Here is a 15,381-nt window from a genome sequence, read left to right as displayed (position 1 = left end):
TGTCGACACACGGGTGAATGATAAGAGCAGAAGAAAGTGTTAGGAAAGAGTTTCTATGGTAACGCTGTGAGATGCCTAAGTGTTTAGAAGAATGAAAGGGAGTAGAAAAGAGAGAGACAACTCTTATGGGATTTTCACCTTCTCAATCCGATTCCCAATACCCAACTGATCAATCTATGGCAGTCTTTCTCTCCCACATCATCCACGAATCCCTATTGCTGAGGTAGATAGACCCTTTTAGCCCTCCCATGATCTGCTCCTTAGACACTCCATTGTGGTTTTTCCTCTCCTCTAGCCTTTGCATGAATAGGCCAGGATTTCAATTTGCTTGCGGAATTTTTCAGTTACGGCTTCCTGGTCCCCTTGTATTGCATGTTTGATTGTGGCAGTTCCCCGTCATTTCTCACTCATCATAGCCCCATGGCTCTATTCCTCTTGATACCCGTGATTCTCTAGCAACCCCTCCCTTTCAACACTACACATTGAAAGAGAGTCGAACTTAGGTTCCTGTTTTATTTGATGAATAACACGAAGACTGTTTAAGGACTGAGATTTATTTAGGAAAAAAACCGTAAAACCATATCAGATTTGATCTTTTTCTTTACTGATCTTTCTTGTTTCTTTCACGATCTTATTTGGGGTTTTAGAGCCACTGAATACGTATTGGAACAAAAAGGTAAGTGCTATTTTGTTAACACGTCGCAGAGTCATGAAAGAATAACTCATGCTTCTTCATACTAAATTTCACGTAAATTAATTTTAATATCATCTACTATAACAGGGATTCCCAAACATTTCGCGTTGACTGTACCTTTGGCAGGGTAGTAAGGAAATTCCATAGGCCGCATTTTACTGGAGAACCGTTGTCCCTAGAGGCATATTTCCAATTAGAAAAAGTATCCACATAGCGTGTAGACCTATTCCTAGAAAAATTGGAGAAACATTGGCAAAGAACAGCATAAACTAACGGACAACGCTTCTTTCCCTTATTTATGCTGTTTTTTTCCAATTTTTTATCCAAAGACTTTTTTAATTCAAACAGCTCATTCAATATCGCACTTAAAAACCACATTTTTTTGCTTTGGCCTCACAAGAGACAGGGCGGGGTAGTCCAGGTCGATAAGATACCCGCCTAAAGTGCCAAAGGATGTTTAGAGGTGTCGCGAGTTCGATACCCGGTTCGTTCCTTGTCAGAAACTTTCCTGACACAGTGTAGAACAGAAACGGCGGCATGACCACAAAAAAGATTGCTACGGCAGGGAGTCTCACATCGAGGGATTAGAGCACCAACCTCTCGGTGAACATAAAAAAAACTGCCGTTCGGAATCTGCAATAAATTGTAAGTCCCGGTCTAATTAGTCCTCGTGTGCACAAAATGACCGTGATGCGACAAAAACGATCAATGATCAGAAAAGACAAGGCAACAACGTTCTAATTACGTTTTTGAGGACAAGGTGTCCGTATATAAAGTTAGTTTTTGTATTTAAATAATTATACAACCCCTTTTGCAACATGAATGACATGTCTGAGGTCTACACGTTATTTGGATATTTTTCTAAGTAGAAGTATGCCTCTAGGATTAACGGTTTACCAGTAAAACGTGACCTATTGACTTTCCCTTTACTGCCCCGTATGTATGTTACTGCCAAAGCCCGAAGTTTGACCAATTCGCGACGGGGCCGGCGACTTCGCGAATCAGCCAGAAGTTTTTGCCAAAGTCCGAATTGCAGAAATGATTCGGACTTTGGCGAAATGCCCCGAGGATCCCAGACACACACTTTGCGAAACACTGACCAACGTCATCTCCTGATCAAAACCATCATCGTGAACTGGCGATCATCTTCAGTTTCATTTGCCATCAAGATGCTGCCTATCCTATGCAAGCTGCTGCAGATTCGATATAGTTTCTTAGACAGTCAAAATCTTAATAGCAAATGAAATTTCCATCTCCATACAAGTCCATCTTCATCTTCTCGAACCAAAAGTAGAAAGCCTAATGTACACTTCCATCCAGAGAAGTTTTCTGATTCATTGGTCGTTATTTTAATTTTTTTGGTTCCATCAGCTGAAGACTTCGTTTGGAAATGGAAAACGAAGATTGGATCAAGAATTCGGAAATGTCCATCAAATATCATCGATACTTCGGTGGTTTCATGATATCTAATGATTGTACCTGATGCTGATGCTACCAAGAGAATGTTTAGTCGTGAATAGTGACGATGAGATTCATGGTTGAGGACCGATCCAGATGTAAGCTAGAAACTTATATATTCAATGCCTTGATACATAAAATCCATGGTCAAGGTCAAAGATGACCACAATACAATGTATTCGTACGATATCAGCACGCGTATCCTCATACTGTCCGAGCAGATGCACATGTAATTTTGCGTTTGCAGAAATGTCCTAGTTTTCTACCAGTATTGTGAAGACTGAACGATTCTGGGTTTACATAAATAACGAGGAAAGACATGAAACACGAATTCGATCAAGTTGATGTATATCTGCATAAAAATATTAATGCGATAATCCGTTTCAAGTCAAATGTTCTAATTTTTTGAAACAACTTTTTTTCGGAGTGTTCTAATTTTTTGAAATAAAGAGGAAAAAAGTAATTTCAAACTTTAAGAAACATTGAATCTACTTTATGCAAATTTTTTGTGGCCGATATGCTCAAGAAGAACCTCTTAGAAGATAAAAATACAAATTACAACCGTACTTTTAATTTTGGCTTTCCAGCTTTAGAATTTCGTGAACTGCTCTCGTAAATTTCTAGGGCGTTCTAATTTTTTGAATCATCATGCCCCCCCCCCCCCCCCAAGTTTTCATTATCGTTCCCCCTAGCCAGCATGTCATAGTCATCGCATACCTCCAACGCACACCCTTCTGAAATCAGTGTGAAAATACCTCAGAATTTATTTTACTGTTCAATAAAATCAATTTTTACTCCCACAACAGAAAGAAAAATATCGCTTAAAAATATAATCTAAGAAATAAAGATCTCTTAATTTTTAGGATAAAATAACATAAAGTTCTTGTTTTCACATTTCGTATCCTTCAAATTTAATGGAAGTTTTTGCGAGTTTTTTTTCCCCTCGATTTTCTTCATGATGTTTTTTCGATACAGTATCAGTACTTTCCCATAAATAATTTCATAATAGCTTTAGAAGAACACAGAGCCAAAAGTAGTTCTGAGAAGTTTCTTAATGAAACGGTTCGAAAGCTTATTTCGGCATTTGTTGACGATAATCTAGAGTAGTTTTTTTTTCCCCTCTCACCAAAGTTCCCGTTCTCTTATATATATAGTATATCTAAACACAGTCCCCTCCTCTTTACGAACATTGCTTCAGGTTTTTTTTTGGACTTATGGGTTTATTTTGTTGAGACATTTGGTCAGATAGCATTCGGCAAATGAGCAAGCAGCAGTCTTCTCTCTTTTCGGTCCGTTTCCCATTGCTCTGAAAAACACTTTTGATACGTCAGAAAGAAAGAAGTACGGATTTGAGATTTTCTGCCTTTGCTTCTTTTGCCGTGATGTTTTCCGTGGATATCATGGCCATTTACTGATCCGTTCTCTAATCCTGTTCGCGTAAATACTCGCTTTCCCCAGCATCCAAGATCAGTCATCCCACCCGTTATCCCGGCTCTTATATTTTGACAGAGCAGTTAGTGTTCTTCCAACCAGTGATCTTTTCAAGGATTATATGGATGGCCAAGGAAACGGTCACCTCCCTTAGCTTTTGGTGTATGTTTTTCTTTTCTACTTTTCTTTTTTTTCATTTTTCAAGATAAAGCTAGGATTAGTTCGGATTTCACCGAAACCATCCAACCCATTTTCCTCTCTCTCTCTCTTTCCTATCCTTTCTCACTCTACTGTTTTTTTTCATTACTTTCCTAACGGACGCTGTCCAAAGCTTGCGGCCACGAAAAGAAAATACTGTACTAACATTGTGTAACGTAAGAATTCCCTGCTTGAGGATGAGATATATCACATAGAGTAAGCACTTCATATAGTACTTCAATTTATCTATTAATTTCCAAATAAAAGTATCCAAGTTACAGGGTCGTCCTTACCATACGCACGGCCCGGTGCGAAAACAATAACGGGGCCCAGGGCCGTCATAGTGATTTCAGGCCCCTTTATTTCTAATTTTATATATTCTGTGGGAGAGAGGAAATGGCATCCAAAAATTTACTCATTATTAAAAAATATATAGGATTGCTGTGAAATATCCATACAAAAAAATATATAGACACGCCATTAAATATAAATTAACAAAAAATATATATTAAAGAAAATTTCTAACTAAAGGAAATTTTGAATTGATGAAAGAAATAATCCCAAAACCAAATAAAATTGGGATCTAATCAAATAAATTGTCAGAGCACTAATTAAAATTCAGAATCAATGAATCGAAAATGAGAAAAATAATTGCCAGAGAAATTCCAGCACCCATGAAAATTCAGAATAAATAATAATAATAATAATAACGTGATCCACACGTATTCCCAAGGGATCATAAAAATCATAAATGAAAGAGATAATTTCAAAATTGGTGAAAATTCAGAATAAATGAAAGAGATAATTTCAAAATTGGTGAAAATTCAGAATAAATGAAAGAGATAATTTCAAAATTGGTGAAAATTCAGAATAAATGAAAGAGATAATTTCAAAATTGGTGAAAATTCAGAATTCCAGAAATGATGAAAGATGAGAGTTTTTTGAAGAAACAATTCCGAGTTGGTGGAACATTTCGCTGAGACATTTGAATTCCAAAAATAGAAGAAAAACGGGTAGGACAGCATATAAATAAGGAAAAGAGCGTTCTCCGTTAGTTTATATGCTGTTCTTTTACCCCTTTTGTTTTTGAATTCAAGTATCTCGGCGAATATTGCACTTGGAAACATGGAAATTTTTTTGTTGGCCTCAGGACAGACAGTGCAACAACTTACAGGTTAGTAACAAGTTTAACAAGGTAGAGGATGGGGGGGGGGGGACCGTATAAAAATTTAAATCTTTTTATTAATTTTTTTTTTCCATTTGAACGGCATTTAAGATGATGGGCATCACCATCATTTGGAACATTTTTTTTTACTGAAAGTTGTCTGTAAAGCCAACGATTCTGCAAATATCAATTGAACAACGATAAGAGTGGACACCCTGTATTTTATTTACATTTAGCGAATAGGTGCATTTTGAAATGAATAAAATATATTTTCATAGCATCAGTTAATATTATATAGTTACGGAAAATATATTCGACTGAAGTTCCATTAATCAGTCGATTAATCGATAAAATATTTTTGATTAACCACTTAAAAATATATTCGATTCTCAGCCTTAGTTAAGAGTATGCAAAAACCGAAGTAACCAAAATGTAACCTCTAACACCCATCGTGTTTATCACATTTAGCTCCTTACGATTTCTATTCATTTCTCTCTCCACAAAACATCGAGAATGGCAAAATGTTTTCTACGCAATCAATTCGCGATCTATCTCCGCAACCACGAAGTTTCCAAGTTAATAGAATTACATGAAAACTCACAAACGCGTAAAAACGACGGGAGAAAATTGTAGAAGAACATGATAATATTATGTAAGTGATAAATAAAAACTGCTATTTCAGATATGTAATTTTTTTTGTTTCGTTTTCAAACCGGGCATGAACTTTAGCAATCATACAATATGTAAATTTTTATGCATAGCAGAACCAGAAAACCATAGCAGACCAGCAAAAAATTAAATATACATCACGAATATCAAAACCTACAGGAAAGAAAAAAAAAATTTCAACTTTAATTTTTTATTCTAAAATTACAAAAAATTCTGATGGTACGAAGAGATCTTTCATTAAAGTTCATAAAAACCATATTCGTTTTTTTTTTGTTTACTTGCGCGTGCGGTTATCATTTCGAAATTTAATTTAATCACCAAACAAAAGAAAAAAAAGGTATTTTTTACTATAGAAAAACCTTAATTTAAATACCGAAAAAAATTACTTAAAAATAAGAATAACGAAAAGAAAAACAGTGAATGAGGATTGGTTGTTTGGAGTGGAAACCTCAAGCATATTGCAAACTCATTATAAAGATTTCCGTTATCCTATTTCAAAAGCTATATAATTCTTTTTTTTTTTCATTAATAATAATAACACAAAAAACGAGAGAAAAAAACACACAAAGAATAAGGTTATATATATAAAAAAATATTAAAAAAAAAAAACGGATAGACTGTAAATTGTCCGTTATTTATTATAAAAGCAGCAACACACATTAAAAAACCGTATTGACTGGAATAATGGTAAACGTCATTATCTCAAATCTTGTTTTCCGAGGGCCACCTGAAAAGAAAATCATTGCGGCGCTTTCAATCTTTCCTTTTTTTTTATATATGTATATATACATAACATATACCTAAAATATTGAAGAAAACGGAGAAAGATGAATAAAGATAGGGAAAAAAAATTCAATTTAAAAAAAAAAAAAAAAAATATTTCATTCTCATCCTTTAAGCAAAGTAGTCAGAGACTATCCACAAAAATTGCATGCGTGCGCATATATCCCCTTTTGAGGTTTCTCTCCTAAGAAAAAAAAAAGGGGTTTTTTTTTTTGATATTTTATTTGATCCTCCATCCCGAAGCTCTTTCTTTATTTAGCGAAAGGACTTTTTATTGTAAACTTACGAGAATCTTTTACAAAGATAATTAAATGCGCTCGTTCTCAAAGGCATCGCCGACAGACGGCCCTCTAATAAGGCCTATGCGAGCAATGAAAATGATATGCGATATTTTCCCCTCAAACTCTCTTTTCTATATTATACCCTCCTTTTTCCTCTGTACACGTTTTATATATTATATCCTCAACACTTGTAGCCGCGTCGTCTCCTACAATGAAAGGAGGGAACAAATCACATTGCCCAAGAAAAAGATGCGGCGCTCCAACATCTTTTATTTTACTCCTTTTTAGAGCCATAGGAGTGTGGGACATTGTGGGAAACTGGGAGACAACAGCATTAAAAAAAATAATAATAAATAAATAAAATAAATAAAATTTTTGGGTCTGGAGTGGGAAGGGTTCCAGTTTATTTTATTTTTTTATCTATATATTTCTTTTATTATTTAATGTGTCAGATTTTTCTCTGTTCCAGTTTACGTCTTTTATTATTTTTTTTGTCGTTATTATTATTTTTTTTTATTCTTTAGTCTTGTTATGTACGACGTATTTACGCTTCATCTTTTTGTGAAAGGAAACAGAGAATTCTCCTTTTTTTTTTTTTTTAAATGTATTTCTATACAGAGGCGCCCTATTGTGAGTCTTAAGAAAGAAATAAATGCTCTTTTTTTTTATGAAAAAAATGTTTAATTTTTTTTTTTTTTTTTTCACGTAGCACTCTTGTCACGTTCCATTCCCCACGCCACGGTTAAAAAATGGAAAAATGGGGGAAAAATGGAAAAAAAGATTATATATATATATATATATATATATATATAAGAAGGTGTTCGAAAATTGCGTTAAAAAATTTTTTTTTTTTTTTTTGCTTGTTTTTCCTTTGATGGGTGGGGAAAATATTAAGCGAATTTTTCAAACCAATCATTTTTTGTGATTTTTTTGTTTTTGGTATTTATATTATTATTTAGTGTATTCTCCAACCCCTCAAGTGCATTCGAAAAAACATCTTAAAGACATTACACCAACAATAAAAGACAGTTTTTATTGCCTTTACCCCACTCCTGTTACCCAAAGAGTTCTTAGTTTTATATGTCACCACAGCTTGTCTTAATTTTTCGGTTTTTTTTTTTAAAAAAGAATTTTTTTAAAGTATATTTTATGCTCTTTTGTGCGATGTTTTCTTCTTTTTTTTTTCTTTTTTTTTTGCATTTTTTTCCCCCTAGAGTGTGGCTTCATGTAAATATTCTACATTTAAAAAATAAAAATAGTATATGTAAAGGTACAGCGGGGAAAAAAATAGTTTAGTGGAAACCTGTCTGTTAGGTAAAAAAAAATTGTATTATATGACTTTTTTTTCATGCAGGGTTTTGTGAATTTTTGACATTAATGTTGTCTTTTGATAATAATTATATTAGTTGTTTTGAGCGGATTCGAGATTATATTTCACCAATGTATATTTTTTTAAGATTTCTGACTCTTATATTCAGGGATTGTTTTTTCAATGAATATAAATCCTCAACGGAAATATGGAGATACTGTGAGGTGGAGGCTCTAGCGCAGGAATGCCCAACCTTTTCAGTCTGCTGGCCAGATATGAGGTACTCTACCTAGAAACTTGTATACATAGCGGTGAACATAAAACCAGTATGACATCTGAAGATTTTTGTAAAATGTCCCGTTTTTCTTTATTGAAGCTTGCTGGAATTTTTATTCCTTACTGAAATCGAAATTTTTTATATAATTATGATTCTATCATAATCAATATTATAGTCATGTAAACATATGCGTGTCACATATTTTTCGAACATATACGTTTCTTTGGTGAATTGCATTTTAAATTCATTCCGACCTGCACTAAGTAGCTTTTCTATTTCCGGTCATTGGCGATTATTTCAACAATCTGTGACAGTTGGCATCTTTACAAAATTCTGGCAATTTGTTTGGCTACAATCAGCAACTTTATTTGCATTCGACAATATTTCGGCTGAAATTGACAACTTTACTTGCTGTTGGCAATTTTTTAGGCTATAATTGGAAACTTTATTTCTCTTTGACAATTCGTTTTGCCTATAATGGGCAACTCCACTTGCCTTTGACAATTTTTTTGGCCATAACTGTCAACTTCACCTGCCTTTAACAATTCCTTTTGGATTCAATTGGCAAATTCACTTACCTTTGGCAATTTTTGGCTCCCGTATTTTAAGAAAGAAATATGGTCAGCCTAAGTATTTATTGTGGTATGTATCGATACGTTGGAATGAATTGATACTTTTCTTGCAGAGAACCTGCCGTGTGGTCAGGGTGGAACATCTTGTTGTGCACTCCTGCTCTAGCGGTTTTATCAGCTGTTCCACAGACTCAAATTAATTTTGAATACTTCTCAAAATTCACACACGAATTTTGAATACTTCTATAACACACGGGATGTCCCGTTGAGTTCACCCAAGTTCTGCGATGCAAGAATCCTCACTTCCTAGCCAAAAATTTTCAACAAAAAAACAATTTTTTAACGACTTATCATTTTTAGTTAATGACTTCTATCCGGAGTTGTTTGTCACACGAAATTGGAACCAGTTTCTGGTTTAAAAATTCAGTATAAAAAGTCCCGACAAATTACACAACCAATAAAACGTGATGTAATACAGAGTGAAAACACAGTCAGTTTTAAGCTAGAGAGTTCCTGATTCTCTGGTTGCCTGCTGCGTGATGTTACTGATTGAACAACAGGGCTGGACAAAAATCTATTGTTTGACATGCCCGGGGCATGTAAAAGAAGTGGGGGTGGGTGGGGGGAGTCTCTAGTGAGAAATAAATGACATGTAAAATGGGCACGTTATTTAGGTACCTTTTTCTAATTAATACGTTTCCATAACCGGTTGAGAAGAAAAAGGCTTGGGTAAGAACGTCCTGGACACAGTATATAATAAGGTTTGTTGACGGTAGCTCGTAATTAATTATTATTTAGGAGCTACTAGTTATTATTATTATTTAATTTCTAGCTAGGACTCTGTTAGGCAGTTGCGACGGATAATCTAGGCAATTCATTTTAATCTATTTTTACGGCTCTATATTTTGCGGCCTGGTGTTGATACATCAATCGCACCTTCTCCAGTCCTGGAACGTAAATCGGCTATGATTCCATGAATGGAGTGAAGAGTAACTCACCGACTTTTTGTCAGACACCGACAATGCAGAAAATTATAATTGACTGATCTTAGATTTTCAATAAGGGACCTAATTAATTTTATAATGATCAGCATCGATAGTCCGAAAATTGATAAATTTGATCCAGAATCTAATGGAACGTCTCATCGAAGGGGGGGGGGGGCGGGTGCATGTATGGGAAAGAAATTCTCACAAGGGGTGGTAAAACAAATCAGATTGGGAAAATCTGCAATTTTCATCATATCAAGTCACAGAAGTGATAAAGCAAATTCAGACGATGATTTATATTAAAAATTTGTGTATTCATTTTTTTTAAGAGGATTATGTAAATATCTGTTACACGAAGCTATTTTGGGCGTTCTTTTTAACAATCAGAAATAAGTTTTACAATAAAATAAGTAAATCCAGTAAATATATTTAGTAATATTTTTCGGGCATGTAAATTTTTGTAGATCTGCCCAGTCATTTTGGACAGTAAAAGCGAGGTATTATCTGTAAGTGTAGAATCTCAAAATATTCAGTGCGCTCACTCATATACAGCGATGGTCACTCGTGGGGAATTTTCCATGTGCTGTACTTCGCCTCTAACATTAAAAAAAAGGATAATATGAAGGGAAAAAGTTTCTGTGCTATGCATTTCTTGAATTCGTTTGATAGTTCAAATATTCGCAGTTCCTGACCGTGGATCAGAGACCGACGAGGTCGGGAGAGGAATTATACTGGAATTACTATTAACCCAGTCGTTTATTTTCAATCAAATGGTCACATTTTTTAAGCGACACAGCTTCGTCAAATTTCAAAATAATGAGCAGCTGTATCAGTAACAAGAAAGTGTTTTTTTTTTTTTTTTTTTTTTGTGAAAGCTCTCCAAGTTCCGGGACGTTTGACTCCTCGTAACTCCCAAAAACCTCTCACGGAATCTCCATTTAAAAACACCAATTAAAAATCTATGCGCTAAGAGGGTGCCAAATTTGAGCTAATATGCGTTAAGTCGAAAAATCGTTTTCGTCAACATACATAACACGTGAGGCAGTCTAATATGTGCACGAGCTAACGCCAGCACACTCTCTGCTGCTACCATGCTTATCAGCAACGATACTTTATCAATGTTTGGGAAGATATCGTCAATGTTTTTGTGATTTGGTTAAATTTTCCACTATCTCCACTCGACGAAAAGAAAGTATGAAGAGATTAGAAATGTTGACACAATGTTTCTCTTTATCGGGGTCGAGGTAGTGACAGATATATCCAATTCTTTAAGTCATTGACGATATCACTCAAGCATTGAATTGTTCGTAAGCACGCAGCTGAGCTGTGAGGAGTGTGTGCCATCGTTAATCCAAACATGTTCAGCGTGCATATTAAAGACTTCCTCAAATGTAAACCATATTGGACGGAAACCATATTGAACCGAAACTACGAGCTTTTTTCAAGTATGCCATTATTAGCTCAAACAAGAGTTTTTTGCTTCTCCATTCGCGGACAACATTCTTTAACAGCAAATGTTTATTTTGTCTTACCACCCTTCTAAGTTTACCTACAAATTCTGATTCACCACCATTGCAAACCCAACGTTCTCTGACAATTTCTTTTTATAGAGATACAAATTAGTATTAAATTATATTTAAATTAGAAAATGACATTAGCGATCGATTAAAATAAATTGAGGAGTGTGGGATACGTTTATCTCAATAAAATTCGAGTCGATTACAAGTGTTGAAGCACTGAAGAAATCGATCACCAATCTCACGATCTCTTCGGTTCCTTTTTACACTCGATAAAACTTTTTTAAAATTTAAATCAGACCCCGGCTAAAAAGGGAAAAAACACTTTGAAAATATATCATTATAAAAGCGCGGTCGGCAGAGTTTTTTTTCTAACGGTATACACTTATTTGAGAGAGAGAAAATCGATAAATTTTCATTGGGAAAAGAGATTGATATATCATTGAACACTTTAACTAAAAATCCTCATTATTTAACACGATTCTATTCATTTTCCCATTAGTCACAAGAAACTTTTTTTTAATTTAAAAATACATCTGAAACCTGATTAAAATGATTTTTTTTTTTCTAATTTATGAGAGATTTAAATAAAGATTTTGTTTCATCTAAAAATTTTGTGACACAGAGGAATAATTTCGCTAGATAATTATTGAGTATAGCCTTAATTATATGAGAGCGTTGTGTGCGTCTCGACTGAAATGATTTTAAATCGTGAGACTGATTTGATTCGATCATTAGAGCAACGATATGCTGGCAAAAATTCGCTGTTATTTCCTTTTCATTTTCCTAAAACAGTTTATTTATGTGAAGTTCTTAACGCATTCTACAGGCATCGTCAAAAATTAGCATAATAATAGTTTTCTGAGTCTTGCTTTGTAAATCGACTGTGAAGGGAGGGAAAAGTAAAAAAAAAAAAATTATACGGACGTGAAAAATTGCTTCGGCGAATAGTAGTAGAGCTTTCAAAAGAATCCCATTCAATTTCGTGTTCTACTAAATTAAATTTAAAACTGATGCGATGCTTTTGTCTGTTGCAAAGAGAGCCTCATTTATTCACTGATGGGAGAGAGAGAGAAAAAAAACACACACACAACATGTATATATAAGGAAAGAGGATGGATTTTTAACTCTTAAAGAACAAGACATGAGGTGTTAATGAAAAAGAAGTTTGGTTTTCATTAGAATAAGGTGCGACAGACGGGCTCCGTGAATAGTAAATTAATAATGTTGTTTTTGAGATGAAAGAATTTTAATGTCATTTCGATTTTAATGTTTACCAGAATGACTCATGTATTTAAAACGAGGAAAAATTTCCGTAACTTATTACATAAGAACAAGCGTTGTAAGCATTTATCTGAGATTTTATAGAAATTAACAATGTAAAAGTTCGTTAATTTCTATTGAAAACATATCTTTGTGTTTTTGTATTTTTTTCTTAAATAAACAAAAAAAATTATACGTATAAATGTATTTTATATTAAACAAGATTCCTCGTTGGTAAATAGGGAATTATTACTATTTTTTATTCTTTCACGAGTCAATTAATTAAACTTTATTTAAAATATTAAGAAAACTGATTTCATGCTTGAAATAGTTTCTTTATCTAATTACGTATTTTACTGAAACTCTCGCTTCAGTTTTAAAGCGTTTTAAATGGGAGTTTTATTTTACGTAATTAGATTATTCGTAATGTTTGCAATCTATGACTTATTTATGGAAATTTGTGACAAATTTAAAAGAACGCAAGAACGCATACCTTTTTTTAATTCTTGTAAAATTGTTTTTTTTAAAAAAGAAGGTATTGAGTTTATTGAGCTTTATATAATTTTCTTATCCCGTAAATAATACATTTTTTGTCATTAATAAGCGGAAATTCGTTTTGTTTCAGGTGTCTCATAACTTTTAGCAAGTCTATAAATGCTGATGAACAATAATGTGATTGAGCTGATGATAATCATGCTTAAAAAATCAACTATCAAATTTCATGTAAATCTGTGAAATAATTTTTGAGTTATCCTTGCACGCAGTACATACAACAGTGAAATTATATACCAAACTTGAAACAAGCACGCAAAAAAAATTTGCTAAAAAATTCATTATTATGATTGCAAAATGTAGTAGAGCTTTCAAAAGAATCCCAGTGAGACCTCGCTACAACGATACTCGATATATCGATATAATTCCCTCTATAACGATATTTTTTCAAGGCTTGTTTAGAAATGGCTAAGTCTAATGTTAAATAGCCGCCACTCCATATAACGACAATGACTCTACGACGATATTTTTTTGGTCCCCCAGAATATCGTTGTATAGAGATTTGACCGAGATGCACTGAATCATATAGATATCATATATGATACACTGAATCATATAGATATCATATATGATACACTGAATCATATAGATATCATATATGATGCACTGAATCATATAGATATCATATATGATGCACTGAATCATATAGATATCATATATGATACACTGAATCATATAGATATCATATATGATATACTGAATCATATCTTTGACAGGCCAGTTTATTACGGCCACCTCGTCAATATTACGTTGGGCCACCTTTCGCGTTTATAGCGTTGATTCTTCTTGACACGGACTCTACGAAATGTTGATAAGTCTTTTGTGAAATCTGAGATAATGTTAATAACCAGTTTTTTGGTTAAACATTTTGGCGATTTTTTGGTCTAATTATTTCAATTTTTAAAAACTGATTAGTATAATATTTATCTCTATCTTATTATTTATTTATTTATTGATGGTTTAAAAACACAGTTAGGAACATGTGAAGTCAGTTTCAATGTATTAATAAAGAATTTTAATCAGGAAAATATATTTTATTAGGGTCAAACTTCTGAAAAAGTAGAAAAAGGAGAAAAAATTTAATTGGCCAGAGATGACATCCTATCTCACACCACTTTCCAATGGTGTGAGATAGGATGGTTGTGGATCTAGATGTCTGATGGCGCTTTCAATCTCATCCCACAAATACTGAATGGGATTGAGACCTGGGGATTGTGAAACCCACTCAAGCAAATTAAACTTTCCTTCATGTTCCTTAAACCAATCCTGTGCAATACCATCACTATGGCAGGACGCATCATTAACTTGCAGAAAGTAGTCATTGCACTGTTATGCTGAACCATCAAAACATAACAGGATATACTTGGCCAACAACGATGTTTAGATACGATGACTTTCGCGAACAAGGATTAAAGGGCCCAAAGCATGCCAGAAAACATTCGCAAATAATCACATTGGTCTCCACCAGCTTGAAGGGTTGTAGCAATGCACTTGGCGTCCATGCTTTCGTGCTGTTTCGGTGGAATCGCACACCCATCTGCATGGTGTGACTGAAAACATGATTCATTAGACCACTTAACTTGTTTCGAATTATCCACTGTCCAATCCTTGCTTTCCTGGTGAATTCGAAACGTTTTATCTTGTTAGCTGCAGATAGCAGCGGTGTTCGAACTGGACTTCAGCTTCCATACCCCATACGATGCATTGTACAGCGAACATGGCGTTCAGAGATCCTTTCAGATGTTCCTTGATTAAGACCTGCTGCAATATGTTGAACTGTTGTCTTTTATAAGTCCGTAGACTCTCCGTTCCGCCCGAGCGTTCACCAGTCATTGACGAACTTAAGTTTCACGTTAAGACTCAGTTTTTGCCTAACAGCCCAGTCTTTAGACACCTTAACTACAGCTGCTCTTCAACATTTCACAAATAGTGCGGTTTCGATGATACTCGTTCCATGTTCCCGAGCTCTTACACTCACTCATCTCACGTTCAAAATCCGTCAAATCACGTTTTTTCCCCATGTCTTCACAAACCACCTTTACTATTGTCTCAGGAACTAAAATTTCCTTTTTTATACTAGTCAACATTGTGACACCATAGCTCATTTTCTTAAAACTGCCATAATAATTTGTAGTCATAATAAATTAACCACTCGGAGAATTCATTAGACTTATGGTTGTAACTTAACTGGGATTCCTTATTCACTTACAGTAGAGTCTCAATGAT

The sequence above is a fragment of the Pholcus phalangioides genome, unplaced genomic scaffold (genome assembly GCF_987345545.1).
Source record: "Pholcus phalangioides strain wild (caught in Gottingen) unplaced genomic scaffold, Ppha-v1.0 ptg000007l_1, whole genome shotgun sequence".
NCBI lineage: Eukaryota > Metazoa > Arthropoda > Arachnida > Araneae > Pholcidae > Pholcus > Pholcus phalangioides.
The sequence above is the reverse complement of the archived record's forward strand: the minus strand, read 5'-3'. Positions refer to the sequence as shown.